Source organism: Alligator mississippiensis, chromosome 1, assembly GCF_030867095.1.
Source record: "Alligator mississippiensis isolate rAllMis1 chromosome 1, rAllMis1, whole genome shotgun sequence".
Classification (NCBI taxonomy): domain Eukaryota; kingdom Metazoa; phylum Chordata; order Crocodylia; family Alligatoridae; genus Alligator; species Alligator mississippiensis.
In genome coordinates this window covers 197,138,695-197,155,024 of record NC_081824.1, presented here as the reverse complement: position 1 = coordinate 197,155,024, position 16,330 = coordinate 197,138,695, and the positions used below count along the sequence as shown (strand labels likewise).

Genomic DNA, 16,330 nt, shown 5'->3' with positions numbered 1-16,330 from the left:
GCTTGTGGATCAGGAGTGAGGGGCACCAGCAGGGTAACCCTACATATGATAGTCTCTGGCCTCCGGCAGATGCTCCAGGACTCTTAATCTGAGAATATGTGGTATAGGGGAGAGGGTAAACTTGGCTCCCAGACAGAATAAACTGTATGAAAGCTAGTAAATGAAACTTCATGGAGATTTCACCAGCTCAGCCTGTTTGTGGGCTTTTCTAGGAGAGTGAATAATCTCACCAAGTATATAAGCACTGGTAAATGCTTACCTTTCAGGGGTGACTAATGTATGCATCTTTGCTATTGTTTTTTCATGCATATTCCATGCATTTCACACTCCCAGCATATGCGTAGCCTTGTAGATATAGTAATTGATCCCGGATTCACTGTGTTTTTAAAGGGTTCTCAGACATATAGCCTAAATGCCCATGACTCCTGCAGTTACTTCAACTGTTTATTCAACTTTTATCACTGAGTCTCAGGAGTATATTTAGTTACAATAAACCACAAAGAATCCTGTTGTGGCAATGCCTCTTACTTATTTCCTGGATTATCATGGCCAGAACATCACTCCAACCTTACTACATAAGGAAGAGTCCACAGAAAAGGCAATATACTCAGTATTATACTAGCTCTTTATTAAAAATGGTTTGGCACATCTCTCATTAAAACTAATATACTGGTACTAACTAATACAGTGCGATTCTCAACCAAGGGGCTGTGGGATCCTTTGAGGGATGTAACCAAATGTAGAGAGCAGCACATAATTTCAGACTCATGTTCATCCCTGCCTGACCATTCCCTTCCCTACACTGCCCAGCACCTCTGCAAGGAAGTAAGCACAGCAAGAAAAACATTATTTTTTTAAATGTGGAATCACTCAAATCACAAAAGTTACAGAGGAGTGTCTTGAGTTGGAAAAAGGTTGAGAACCACTGATCTAATGAATTGGAGCATGCTGCCATCTTAACATGCAGTTTATGAGGCTAGAAATAGACATCACCCAATAAAGATCAGCTGTGACACAATATGTCGCAGTACAGCTTATCTGCTTCATGGGCAAAACATAGGTTACCCCTGTCCCAACCTTAATGGCGTGAGGCAATGGTAGGGTTACCATATGGGACCATGGGAAATCTAGGACACTGCCCCCTCTCCCCCAACTCCCCACTCTCTGAAGTCAGCAGTGCTGCTGTAGGCAGAGTTGCATGGCACTTTCCTGCCTGCCCAGCACACGCTGCTTTGCCTCCCCACTGGACTGCATCCTGCACCCCTGCGATTCCCCCACTAGCCCAGTGTATACACCCTCTCACCTGGCACAGGGCCATCCAGCACCCCCTTGGCTCCTGTTTGGTGTGCCTGGAAGGAGGTTCAGATTGGCAGGCAGGGGATGCCAGGCTCCGTGCAGAACTGGGTGCACAGCAGCCCATGGCCAGCACTGCCAGAACATGACTGCCTCTCCCTGCACCCATCCTACACAGGCAGTGCATGCAAGTACCTCACACGGCAGCAGCTGCAGCTGCAGCTGAGCAGCCTCTTTGTTGCTGCTGCTGCAGCCACTAGTCGGCCCAAATCTAGAGACCAGAGCAATCCTCCCAAACAGCTGGGAGAGGGGGAGGGACCCCACAGGGCAGGGTTTGCAGCCACCCCATCCCCAACCCCCCTGGAACACTCTTCCCCCACTCCATCCTGCCCTGGCCAATCCCCACCAATCTGGGATTTTGCTTCAATTTTCACTAACTGGCCAGAACAGCCTAAGGAATCTAGGACTGTCCCAGCCAAACTAGGAAGCATGGTCACTCTAAACAATGAGCGATGTGATCTCCCCACTTTCCACTGCTTAGCCAGACCTTTCCCATGCAATCATGGGGTCTTGCTGAGCAGGGAGCCCTGACTTTCCTGCTTATGGAGAGGAACCCCAAGATTCTCGTAAGGAGCCCCCAAACCCCTAGAGCACCTGACCAAGGTGGATGGAGAGTAGGAGCAGCTTAAGCTGCTTGTACTCTCCCACCCAGAGCTAACGACATCGGCCACAAATAGGTGGCAAAGCCCATTACTACCTTTTGTCATGCCACTGATTTTCCTTTGATGTGTTGTGATAAAGGGTAGTAACGTCTATTTGCTCACCATTTGTGCCACCATAAACATTTTCACAGCAGCACAAATAAGATATCAGGCAACATCTATTTCCCTTAGGTAAGAAACAACAAACAAATTCCAAGAGTTTATCAATTATAGGATTCCTCACAGACATCCTAAAATGGCTGTCTTGTCTTCCTTGACTTTCCATGGTAGCAGTTAAAAGGTTGAGGACTCCTTTCTATGGTACTATCCAGAATGATTGCGAAGCACTGGTATTGGGCACACTAATATTTCAAATACTACACATCTTATTTCAAGGACCTGATATTTCACCAATGACTTCCTGCACAACTCTTAGTAAGTACAAATCTACCTGTGCCTTATTTCTTTAAAATGAGGAAAATAAAGCCTACTTCAGAAAGATTTTAAAATATTAAAATCAAAACATTATATTTATGTCAGTCTTTTTCATATATTGTTTATAAAACTTAAAAGATGAACTTAACACAATGGATTAGATTCTGATCTCGCTTCTACTTCACTTCTGTAAATCTAAAGCAACTCCAAGAACAGCTCACATCTGTACTAGTTCCAGTAAGTGATAATATGCAAGTAGTCCAATCTGAAATAATTAAACCAAATCAAAGCACTAATGAACTATAGCAGTTTTAGTCCCTTACAACTTAGGGGCCATATCTGCACCATGGGCCAGATCCCAGCACAGGTAGGGCGCATCCAGATGAGTTTGTACAGGCATTTCTCCAGGGATAACTAGCAGGGGCACATATTTGTGCCTCTGCTAGTTGTCCCCAGGGAATGCAACTGCATGTGAGCTCTGGCATGCAGCAAATTGCCCTAGACTGGGTAGAAAAAGCTGGAGCCAGCACCTGAGCTGGTCCCAGCAGACTTACCTGTGGTCTTAGGAACCTCCCAGGGCTCCAGTGCTGGCAATTGAGGAGTACAGAGCCTGGCTGACAGCCAAAGCATGGCCCTGGTCAGCCAGGCTCCGGTTTAGGGTGAAGCACGCTGCTGCCACATACACCACCCTGCTTTATGTCCACATGTTTTTTTTTTATATTGGGATCTCCTGGTATCTAAATTTGTGGGATGCATGTTTTTCCCTTGTCCCACCCTTAATGGCGTGAGGTGCAAGTGCCTCAAAAGTCTTTCAGGTGCCACAAAATGCATATGCACACTTGTGTGAACATGACCATTCTGTTGTCCAGCCTTAACAAGGATTAAGTATAAAACAGGATGCATACATGTAGGAAGAAGACAAATAATTTTATAAACTAATATAGCCGAAATTAGCACAGTGAACTTATGGGTCTGGAACGTATTCTCAGCCTCATGACTTCACCATGAAAGTGTGGACAAGATGACACTCCTTTGAAGATGAAAATTTAGCAAAGTTTATTAGTTTGCATATTGCAGCAGGGCCATAAAAAATCATTTATATTATTTATCATTATTATAAATCATAATCATAATAATTCATTATTATAAACTTAAACAAGGACCATTGGATTTAATTGCACCAGTAGTCATCAGCATATCAACACAGGAAACTAGAGCTACTATTGCTTTCAAATGTAACATTTAATAATTAATGAAATTTAGCAATTTTCAGTTTAATTAAAATTAAATGTATGTAAATTCTTTAAGTCCAAATTAACCTAAAATCATGGGAGAAACGGTTACATAAAAAGTGGTATTAATTGCTTATAAGGTTATGATTTACGTAAAATATGCTTTACTTTATGTTAGATATTAGAAGCTGAACTTTAAAATGAAGTATTTTAACTGTAAAGTTCTTTTTGTTCATTTTTATTTTTATATTGTTGATTAAATCACATCAAAGCCTTATGAATGGCTTTTTGATGAATCATGCAAAATATTTCAGCACCTACAGACAGATGGACTTGATGATCTCCAGTAATAGGTATTTTCCATCAGTGATTTCTATTAACAATTTGTAACATTTTATAACCATGGCGTGACACTGCAGTGGATATTCTGTATAGCAAGGCACCATCTCACTTCAGAAGATAAAAAGAGAATAGAAAGAAAGGCTCAACCTATCCTGTCATTCTTCCATGTAGCGTGGCTTAGCTGGGAAATACAATTCTGATGATATATTTGTAACTTTCAAAAATCTAATCATGTAATTCTCCAAACAAAAGTATGATATGTCTCCAAGTCAATGGGTAATGCTGTACACAATGTAGAATTTTCTTGAGGGTTAAATTTCTGGATAGGTTTTTAGAAGATAGTTATGGGTAGTTTAGCCTCATGTCACAGCCATTCCTGTTACTGGAGAAAGCCTCAAATAGGGATTTTATGTGCTACCTACCCATGTAACCTTCTGGGTCACGCAGTCAACTGAGTGTCAGATGTCAACTGCTGTATTGGTCCATTACAGGCACTTGAATATAGTGTCTGCCACTTCTGAAAATGCCAGACTTTTCAAACAAAGACTTCAATGTGTTATGAAATTCAGAACTGTAGCATATGTCTAACATTTTCATTCTATGAACATTTTCACACACAAGGACTTTTTTTTTTTTTTTGCTAACGGTTCCTGACAAGATAGCACTTTGGTTTAGCAACAACTAGTGACATGTACCACACTGAACTACATAATGAGTATATAAGAAGTAGGATTATTTTTTTAATAAACAGCTGAAAAGAATAATTAAACCAAATCTAAAGGCCTTCATTCAAATACACTTATATGAACTTTATATTTAGTTTTAATTATATATCATTTTACAACAAAAAATCTACTGAGACATCATATAGTACTTGACCCCACTTGCTTCTTCATTGACTCCTCTCTCATGTCTCTACGCTCTACCTCTTCCTGCCAAATGTTCGTGACCAGCAGTTTATTCTCAACCTGTCAGCCATGTTTAGCACCAGGATCTTTTATCCCAAATATCTTCCTCTATTAGATTTTGTGAATCAGCCCTCTCTTAGTTCTTTTCCTATCTTTCTAACTAGCCCTCAGTGTTTGATCTGAAGGATCCTCTTCATCTTTGGTCCCTTCTTGTCTTTTCTCTACTTATCTGTTCAAGACTTGTTAGCCTCTATTCAAACTAAAATCTGAGCTTCAGCAAAACATAAGAAATGTCATTTACTGGGTCAGACGATAGGTTCATCAAGGCAGCATCCTGCCCCATACAGTAGCAGAGAGTACCAGAGAGGGAGGGTGAACATAGCATGTCTAGGATTTTCCACTCCCTGCTCCTCTTCCATTGCAGCTTCTGGCATTTCTGGAGGCTTAGGAATTGGGACTCGGAAGCTGTACCCCTATTATCTACCCTGTTCAGTACTACTGATGGACCTTTCCTCCAAGAATTGGTTCAATCCTGTTTTCAATTGGGTTAAGCTACTGGGCTCCAAAAGTTAATTACTCACTGTGTCAAAAGAACTTTTTTTGTCAAGTTTTAAACCTACTAACCAATAGTTTTATTTTATTTCCCTTGGTTCTAGTGTTGTGAAAGGCAGTAAATAATAAATCCCTATTACTTTCTCTGCAACATTTAATAGTTTGTAAACCTCTTGCATGTTCCCCCTCAGGCATCTCTTGTCTAAGTTGAAAAGTCCTAACCTATTTAGTCCCTTCTCATATGGAAACTGCTCCACATCCCTGATCATCCTTGTTCTCCTTCTTTGTACCTCTTCTGTCTTCTATATCCTTTTTGAGGTGTGAAGCTTCTATCTTCAACCTCTCCTTGTGATTATCTAGCTCAACAAGAATGTCCTCTAAACCCTCAGTCACCAACATGGACAATACTTCACCATACTTCCTGTCACTCAATACTCCATACCTTCTCCTGGAGCCTGGGCATCATTATCATCTGCATGGCCTTTTCTCTAGATTCATATATAAGCTATATGAACAGCTTTATATGAATTATGATATCAGGAAATGGCAAACATGAACAAAAAGTCTCAAAATCCTTGAAAAGGACATTAAAGTATAAAGAAAGCTTTTAGGGAATGGATGCAACAAAAGGATAAATATAATGCCACTAAGTGCAAAATGATGATATAAGACAAATTCTGAGCAATACTTTCCTTCTCTCTGCTCCTATCAAAGCTGGAATTAAAAAAAAAAAATCTATGGCTATGTTGTAATCAAGATTATTGACTCACATGGTATCCAGCGCAAACTTTCCTAGAATTTTTTCTTAACTCACCAATTAAAATCCCATTAGCAATATATTGTTAAAAAAAAATCAGAACAAACATCTTTGTTAGCTATAAATACCATAAGATAAGAAATCAAAGAGAATATTTCATGGCATGAAAACTGCAAGTAGTACATGAACAGAATGCAGTATGAGTATCTAGAATCATCTAGGAATATCAAATATTATTTTAGCCAGATTTTCCATACCTATATCAGAAATGTAAGTAGTAAAACTTTTAGGTTTTTCTCTTTTTTTTTAAAGCAATACACAGTGTCCTCTGTGCACAACACGGGCCACAAAGTTGGCAATGAAGTAGGAAATATGCTATTTAGTTATTTATTTATTTGATGCTGTGACTATCAACTGGCCAGGGCATATGCCAGGGGTTGCAGTGATGCAGCTGCACCCCTCTGATTCCTAAGGGCAGGGGAGTTAACCCTGGCAGAACAGGGACCCACAGATAAGTTTAGAGAAGCAAAAGGGGCTATGTGGAAGAAGTCATAGAGGTGATTGTGTTTGAAGCTGAAAAACAGTTGACACGGTTGGAAATTGGCAGAACAGAAAAGACGGAGGTCAGTGTGAATAAGGAACATAAGTAGGGAGAGGCAGGCATAAGCAAAGCTTTGAAGCTGGTGATAGGAAGCTAACATCTGATGCAATAGCATGTGGGAAATCTGTGGAGAACTTCAAAGAGAAAAATCATGAGTTAGAAATCTATGGGCAAGGAAACTGAACTGTGAAGGCATTTGGGGAAATGGATGCATTTGGGAGGACAGAAAGTAAGAAGGTAAAGAAAACAAGTCAGAACACAGTAGAAGTATGAACCAGCAGGATTTAGATGCAGCCTGGATATAAGGTGTAAAAGAGAAAGAGAAAAGTCTCCCTGTGAAACAGCATTAGAGAAGCAGATGGCCACGCACAATATACTAGAACAAGCAGGAAAAGCCACCATACAATCAATTAGATTAAGCAGATTGTGGCACAGTAAAAGCACAAGCTTCTGATACAGGAAACAAATCAACATTTTAATAAAATATTCTCCCAGTGTTTCTATTTGCAAAAGAAATCAAGGAAATAAATAGTATGATGGGAGCAAAAAATTGCATAGATGAGAAGAAAATACTGATATGTAGCAGCTGTAAATACATGGGGACAAAGTACCTTATTTCCTCCAAAAGTTGACATGTAAAGAATGTACAGAGCAGCAAAAACAAAACTCCAGTGTATTTCAACCTGATGAAGACAATGCAAATTTCAATCTCTACCAGGAACTGCTTTCTGGGAAAATCTGCAGTCTATGAGCAGGACCCAGAGCTCAATGAACCCAATACTGAGGCTTTCATTAATTTCAAGAGATAGAACCTGTCTAATCAGGGAGTGGGAGAAGGCAGGGACTATTAAAATGAGTTTAGACAGAAATCTGTAATCAGGCAGCCTCACCCACAGTGACTGCACCTGTTTTGCCAGAAACAAAGTAGGACTCAATGAATGACCGATGAGTTTATATCACCAAGATAGTTTTTATAACTACAAAGTAAGAAAAGACCAACTGAACAAATGTGGTAGGTTTGAAGATCATGATTGATGGCACCTTACCACTATAAAGAGATGTTGGACTGTGATGGCCTCCATCTTGACAGACACTCCAGGGACTGAACCAGCAACTCCAAAATGAAAATGTGAGCTGCTACAGTCAAGGCTCTCTAGTTTCAGCTTTAACAGACTCGTACTGCCTGCAGACTGGACAAAGTGGAAGACTTATAATTTGCAATTCCAATAGCATATATATATATATATATATATATATATATATATATATATATATAAAAACCTCTGGTAGCAAGATTGTAGGAGCAGAGACTCCCTATGTTTTTCTACAACATGAAGGGTAAAGGAGCCCTGATCCCAATTATATTTATTAATAATAGTGGATTGCATAAAATAAGTACAGCGTATGATACTCTATCATACAGAGGCAAATCACCATTCATAGTAATGCAGAGGAACTACTTGGGCTCATAGGAAATGGCTGGTGACGGTGTCTTAAAACATCCTATCTAAGATACTGTGGTGCTGAGAAAGCAGCTGCTTTTATTCTCAAACATTGCAGAAATCAATTTTAAGAAGGTGCAACAAGTCTATTATAAAACTTTAAACGATTATCCTCACAGTCACCATCTCAGTATCTGAAAAAGGCAACCACCACTACAGAACATAAATGAACTTTACCTTTACTCAGTGGTGTTTGGTAAAAGATTCTTAAAGAGGTTTCCTCCAAAAAATGCAGGAAGGTGAAACAAAGTCTATTGTGAAATGCCTAAGGACATGGACATGGAAAAATTGATACATGACTGGAGAGTGAGATTTTCCATTCATTGTCCCTAATATCTAGCTATAGTGTAGAAAAAGTAGGTGAAAAGAGTGGGTGACGTGCCAGATGCAGGAGAAAAGCTTATTTCTTCTTCACACATTGGAGAAATTGTTCAAGAACATTTTGTGCATCTGTGTGAAAAAGCAACTGCTGTAACACTGCCAAGGTCAGTGACACCTATGGTAATCTTCTCTTTAGGAACTAGTCACATACGATACAGGTGCCTGAGGACAGATATAACTTATGCACCCAATTTTTAAAAGAAATCACAAAAGAGAATGTTTGTAATGCTACTTTGAGCCAGTTCCACCCCCTTTCAAATACATACCCTTGTCTATCTCCTTGTTAAGGAGGGTTCCTGCCACTAAATGTAAATACCATGTCATATTTCCTTTAAATAATACAAAAATTCCCAAGATACATCTGGAGTAAGAGGAAACAGAGTGAAAGTCTTTAAACACGGATTTGTAACATGTTCAGCCTCCCAGTGTACTGCATCAACCTCAGAGAAAATTAAATGAGGAAAACATTACTACAGCCCAGGGACACTTCTTCCTAAATTTTGTGATTACATTTTAAGTGCTCTTTGTCACAGATATCATAAACTGATTAAATCATTTCATGCCTGACCCCTACTGACTATGCTAAGTGAAAAGAGAGGGCTATTAATAACTACCCATTTCTGACAGCTGCCCAGGGGCAATGTAGCCTTTTGCAGCAATAAAATGACTCCCCAGCTCACTTACTGAATGCTAAATATTGATTCATATTATGACTGTTGTCAAACACAGAGTGCAGTTCTGAAGATCCGTAGTGGCAGGTCATCAGGAATAGCATTAGCAAATGTCAGGTCAGGAATCAAAGGCCTGCTGGACTCTTTAGGGATGAGATTTATCGATTCCATAAGACATGAAACAGATCAACTACTTGTGATGATGGAAACAGCCATGGCAGAATGAGGCTGAACCTAGCAGGATGTATACCACAAAAGGGAAGTGTCACACAACAGCATTCACCATCGTAAATAAATTTTAAAGGTTGGGAAGTTGAGTACAAGACACCTGCCGTTGCAGGCCAGCAAAAGATCTTTTTCAGGTTACATGTCAGGCTTTAAGCGTTCATTTGGCCAAAGTCATGTATCTAGCTTGTCACTGTCTTTGATCCTAAGGGATTCCATTTAAATTATTACTGCTGCTGCGCAGGTCAGATGAGAAGCTAATGAACATTATAGCCAAAAGCTAACAATCTATATATTAGCGACTTATAAAAGATCTAAGCCAAATTATACCTTGTGGAAAAGACACAAAAGTAATATAATGTTTAATTAACAGAAACGTGTCTTGAAATTTTTCCCCCACAATGATTTTATTTATTTCATGAAGACACTATTAGCATTTTTATTTTCTAAAAGACAATACATTTTCATTCAAACCACATTTTTGAATTTACTTTGCACTAGGAAAAAAAACTGGTATTAAGAGCTGTTTCACTGTCTGTTAAAAGATCACTTTGGAATCCCACAAATAAGTTGGAGAGAGAAAATGAACAAGGGCTACAGGTTAAATTAAAGATTGATATTTCTCTCTCATCCTATTATCAGACCTTTCGTGAAATGTTAGCACTAGATAATGGTTACCAGCAGTTTAAACCTCATGCTGTGTTTTTAGCAGCAAGCCTCACTCAAGTGGGAAACAATGACATCTCCACACACACAGTAACCAGATAAGGAAGCAGTACATCCTTAGGCAATCCCACTAAAGAGTGAAAGAAATTCAAATTATAATGTTCCTGTTGCACTTCAGAAACAATGATCTGGACTAATAAATTAATTAAAATATATTAAACTCTAACAATACTGACACTCACTTTTTATTTTCTAACTATAATTCATCCAGTTTAATAATACTTAAGTCAAGCAGTTAAACCATTCGGAGTTTTTTTTAAATTGCAATATTCTAAACCTTTCTCTAATAATCAAAAAATCAACTTCAAGCTCTGCTTTACAGGAATTTTCCTGTATCTTTGTTCTTCCTTTTGCCTTTTGATAGAAATGCTCAGGTTACTATTTAAAATAAATATTTTGTTAAAACTTCTGTTTGGATCTTATTATATATTAATTCTATAAAAGTAGCATCCAACAGATGTGATAACAATTTCAATAAAAAATTATAACTATGTGCGACAGGCTTGATAAATAAATAGTAAAAAAATAATACTATGATGTTCTACAAAAAATAAGCATTCTAGCAACAGAAGTTACACATAAACTGGTTTAAGTGATCCAGAAACTGGTTTAAACCCATAAGAGAACAGTAGTTCAGTGCACATAAACCAGTTTCAAAATGGCTGAAACTGGTTTGAAATAAACCTGGTTGAATGTAGTTTCAGACTTAACTGATTTGCTTTATAAAACTTCTGTCCCAGACCCCTTCCTGGTTCAAGTTAAATCACAGTCCCCCAGCATCCCAGCATGCTTTTCAGCCCTGTGCTGTGCTGTGCAGTGCTGTGCTGTCTGTTCCAGAGAGCAGGACTGGTCCTGCCCCTCTGCTCCCTAACTGGAGCAGTAAGGGCTGCCTGACAAGGGGGGGGGACAGCAAGCCCAGCTGGGGATGCAGCCCAATCTACAGAGGGGGGTGTTAAACACCTTTTCCCCCAGATCAAACTTACTGCTAGCTGTGACTTTGGACTACAGATTCCAGAGGCACCTGGAAGCAGGAAGAGGATGTGATGAGCAACCCTGCAGTAATTCTGCAACTGTGGACTTCAAATTCCAGAGACCTCAGGGGCAGCAGGAAGAGGATGTGAACACACAGCCAGAGAGTCGTGCTCTAGCACCCCCCTGGCTTCTGACCTGAGCCACTGCAGGCATGTGGCTACATTTGCTAAATCAAAGGTAAATGTCTGTTCACTTGTTTCAATTTAAGCTGTGTAGTTTAGACTAACCTGCAAAGACTGAATCGATTCAGCCTCAGACTTTTTGACTGTCTGTACCGAGCCCTAATGCCACAGGGTGCATCTGCATGCACAGTAGCGGAATAATACTGTACAGTAGTGCATCACAGCACCAACAGTGCTAATATGCTACTGCGCAGTATTATTAAACTACTACTTAGTTACATCACTAAACTCTGGTTACTGCGCATTTACTTAATACTTCATTATACTTGTATAATACAAGGATTAAATAAATGCACAGTAACTACTGCACAGTAGCATCTTGTGTAGACGTGCCTACACTTTGCCATACAATGCACACATTGCCATACTGAGTATTAAGAGTTTGCCTGAGTATAGACAAGTTCTCTGCCTTGAGCAGTTTAAAATCCAAACTTGACTGACAAAGTTAACAATTAAAATTATATGGAAAACTGGCTTTACTGAAATCAAAGGGAGTTTTGCCACTGATGTCAATAAGGCCAAGATTCTACCTTTTGTGTCCTAAGATTCCACTTACAATAAATTCAGCAGTTTTTAATGAAAAGATTCTACAATAAAAGCATTAGCATTGATTTCTCACTAAAAACCTAAATACAGGGAAGGGAAAAGTCTCATGGTATTCTTTTCATAAGGTATACCTCTTAATTGAAAAGTTTTCCATCAAGGAAGCTGCTATAATGGAGAAAGCCTGTTTCTCCAAAAGATAATGAATGTTCTGGGATACCACAGTGCTGGGCATAGGACTATATGAACAAAGCAAAATAATAATGGTTACTACTTAAGCAGTGCAGTAAATTGGTAACTGTGAATGAGTTAAGCCAGTTAAGTAAATACATTTAATAGCGTTTATATGAACATGAAATCCTAGTTATTGGCCAGTTCTCAAAATGTTCAAAGGAAATGACAGAGGTAATATGCGGGGAATTATTTTCATTCTTAAACTTTATTTAACATGTTAGTTGTATCAGTAAAGACTTACTAGATCTTCTCCTTCCACTTCTCCCCTAACTGCTCCCCTCACCCTAAAAGGTCTCTTCACTTAATTGATAAAAATAATTATTCAGAATGATAAGACAATCCAGCTTTTGGGTATCCAAATTGCTAGGATTTTAGCATACAAGTCATGCCATCACAAAGGTAATATAATTTAAATAAAGGTAAATGATTATGTAGTGGCACCATATCCAATAGGAACTGCTACAAAAATAAAGATTTTCAGCAATAATTTACTATATGCAAGAATACAGAAATAAAGGCAGGGGGGAGTAGCGCTGTGCCTGATGCAGTGCGTGGTGGGGGGGGAGAAGAGAAGATTAGACCCAGGCCTGGCACAGTGGGGGGAGGGGAAGGGAGGTGCGGGCCCAGGCCTGACCTGATGGGGGGAGGAGAGGGAGGAGCAGGCCTGGGCCCCATGCGGGTAGGAGGGTAGAAGTAGGGCTGAACCCCAAATGGCAGGGGCAGGGAATGGGGGAGAATGGACCCGGACAAAGGGGGGACGGACATGGGACTTCATTCCCACTGTCCATCCCCTCCCCCCTCATCACTCTTAACCAGCAATTTGCTAGTATTTTCCATAATGAACTTTCCACACTGTGAATAAGTTACCAGGAAAAGAGAATTTGGCAACATGTCAGCCCAGTCCAGAGGAAAGAATGGGGGAGAAGTACTAGGGAGCACCATGATACAGTCTAATGTTGAACAGACTCAAAATTAAGCGTTAAGATTCAGGTCATCAAACTGAAATAGTTCCGTTTGGGAATTGCAAAACAATTTATTTCAGTCAGACACGTTTAAACAAAATGTTACAACATTTCTAAATAAAATGTCGGAGGGATTTTTTTCTCTTTATTACAAATTTTCCTATTACGATTGCTAATCCCAATTCAAGATAGAAATAAATGCTGAAATATCAACATTTCTCATAGAACAGACATTATATAATACTGTATTTACGCAAAACCAAGTTTTTTCCTCCCACAATCAACATGGGGGAAGAAAAGCCTGTTTTTGTATTTGAGTACAAGTTGGGGTAGGCAGCTGCTGTAGCCCCCAGCTCTGAGCCCAGGGCAATGCCAGAGCTGAGCCACCACTTGCCCTGGGCTGGGATGGCTTGTGCTGCTTCTTTCTAATGAGGAATCTTCAATCAAGCTCCCAATTGCATTGGTTTTGGTTCTTGGTTTGTTTGTTTGTTTGTTTGTGTGTTTGTTTGTTTGTTTTACATAGAGGTCTATTTTTTATGGACTTTAAAGGCAAGTGTTTTTAGCCTTTTTTTAATAGACTGTCTGTAAATTTACTTACAGTTGGCAACCCTGCCCACCAATTCCACTCATATTTAAATATACCACAAGCAACCAAAAGAAGGAGCTTCCCAGCCCACCTCCCCCACTTTTTTTTTTGAGGAAGGTTTTGAAGGATCGGGGAAAGTATGAATACAACAGGACAGCAGATTTTCACAATTATAGATGGCCCTTTCCACACTGCAAAAATGATATGTAACACTCAGGCCTGTACTTTTGTTTAGGCACCCTATACCCCCCACCAACTGTACCTTGCCTCTTATTGGTCCCCAACTACCCTGCAGTATTTTACTTGAGGAATAGGGAAATAAATTATAGGTCTCAGAATCCTCAAGTAGCTTCAGCAGACTTCATATTATTTGTAGGCCATCAAATCTAATCCTCCATACTTGTCAACCCAGTTAAGAATATGTCTATATATGCTCAGTCTAACTTTAAACCAGCTAACTTAGGCACTGCTAGCACTGTAAAAGTTTCCTGAAAACAAAACGTACCTGAGAAGTTCAGTAAATACTCTACTGGACTAGTTACCCTGCACTGAAGACATTTAGTGAGTACAGCATTCAAGTCCCCTGACAAAGGACAGTTTGCTACACCATATATTTCAGAAGCAAGAACTTGGGTCTGCTCTGAATGAGTATAGACGAAGGAGAAAAAAATCCAGATCCTAAATCACCTATATTCCATACAATGTTCCTTGTTTTTTAACCAAGCTCAAATGTCTTATTCAAGAGTCTAAGCTTTCAGGTTCTATGCAGTGTGTGCCTTGTCTTCACATGCAGGAAATGGTACTTGCATCCTGTGAATTATTTGCAAAGCAAGAGTTTGGCAAAACCATATCTTAAAGTAAAGTGAATATTTCAGAGGAAGTACAGAAACACTGTCCTAAGAAACACAGTATCATTGTGAAAAAACTGAAACTAGAGGCTTACAGAATTGGCAACTACTTAGTATACTCATTATCTTGATTATGCCAATAAAAACCAGTAAGAGGATAATCAAAAAAGGTTAGATTTAAAAGTTGCTAACCAATATTACCAACACTTCTACTCTGAACAGTATATTCTTATCCTGATATACAAAAGCTCCTGAATTTTCAGAGTTAGAATCACAGAATCATAGAATCACAGGACTTGATGGGACCTGTGAGATCATCAAGTCTGGTCCCCTGCCATGGGCAGGAGATTACTGGGCTCAAACAAGCTCAACGAGATGCTTGTCCAGCCTCATCTTTAACAACTCCAAGGATGGCGACTACACCACTTCTGCTGGGAGCATGTTCCAGATCTAGTTACCCTTACAGAAAAGAAGTTTCTCCTTACGTACGGCCTAAATTTTTCCTCAATTAGCTTGTGCCCATTGGTCCCCATCCTCCCAGGGGGTGCCTTCCTGAAGAACTACTCCCCTAGTTCTAAGACCCACACCATTCTGAGCCCTACTGGAGAGAAATAAAAATGAATGAGGCACTTTGAGTACATCATAGTCCTGACACTACTGATAGAATCCATGTAAAGCCCCAATCTAGCAAAGCATTAATTATTTTAATGGGACTATTCAGGTTTAGTTATCCATCTCAGTCTGTTCAACCTATGCCTTGTATTTGCTATTTAGAATAAAAAATATTGATCAATGCTTTTATAATGTTTGAAAATATACTAGTTAAGCATTATGCCCATGCTAATTATTAAATTAATTAATGTAAATGTCTATAAAGAAACTACATATTAATACAAGAAGAGGCATCTACTATATGTGCTGACACTAAAAGAAGGGCTTAAAATGTGCAGTATAATGGTTTTAATTGTTTTTCCTATAATAGATCATTCATAAACAAGTATTTTGGACTTTTATACGCAATTTTTTTGATAAGAGCAATTTTTAAGTCAGAGGTATTCTGCTTCAATTTCTCTCTGTCGTTTTTTATATTTTTATATTGTGTGAATATGCAGGAAGCCATGCAATCTACTCTGGCATATTCTTTGTCACTGGTTCATGCATTTTCCAGATTCTCAGACAAGTTCATATTGCATACATCTCAGAGAAGAAATAGATCCAAACCATTTTTCCTTCTGAGTGGTTCTAAGAATGTGGTGAGTTAAATTACATGGGCTGAATTTTGACATGAAAATGTAGCTGTAAAGCTTTAATTCATACATTACAGTTAAAAATGAAACATGACCAAAGTTTAAAAAGGGAGGAATTCCATTCAGCAACCTATTACTTACTGCTGAACTGATTAAATAGATCAAAAATAAAAACAGCAAATTCAGTAAAAAGAGAAGTATTCCTTAATTGTTCTACAAAATGAGAAGCATCTTTTGCTTGTTTTATCCTGATAACAAGCAAAATGCATAGTTATTTGGTCTACTGTTTTAATCATACCAGTATATGTAGTTAGCGTACTGCATGCAAACACAAACATTTAAAAAATATAAATATGTTAAATGTATAATA

The 16,330-nt window shown here is 39.0% G+C and overlaps 1 protein-coding gene across 2 annotated transcripts in view; it reads right to left on the bottom strand.

Annotated features, from left to right (window-relative positions):
- CAMKMT (calmodulin-lysine N-methyltransferase) overlaps positions 1–16,330 on the bottom strand; it is a 396,999-nt gene that overhangs the window by 198,698 nt on the left and 181,971 nt on the right. The gene's annotated exons all lie outside the window — the stretch shown is intronic.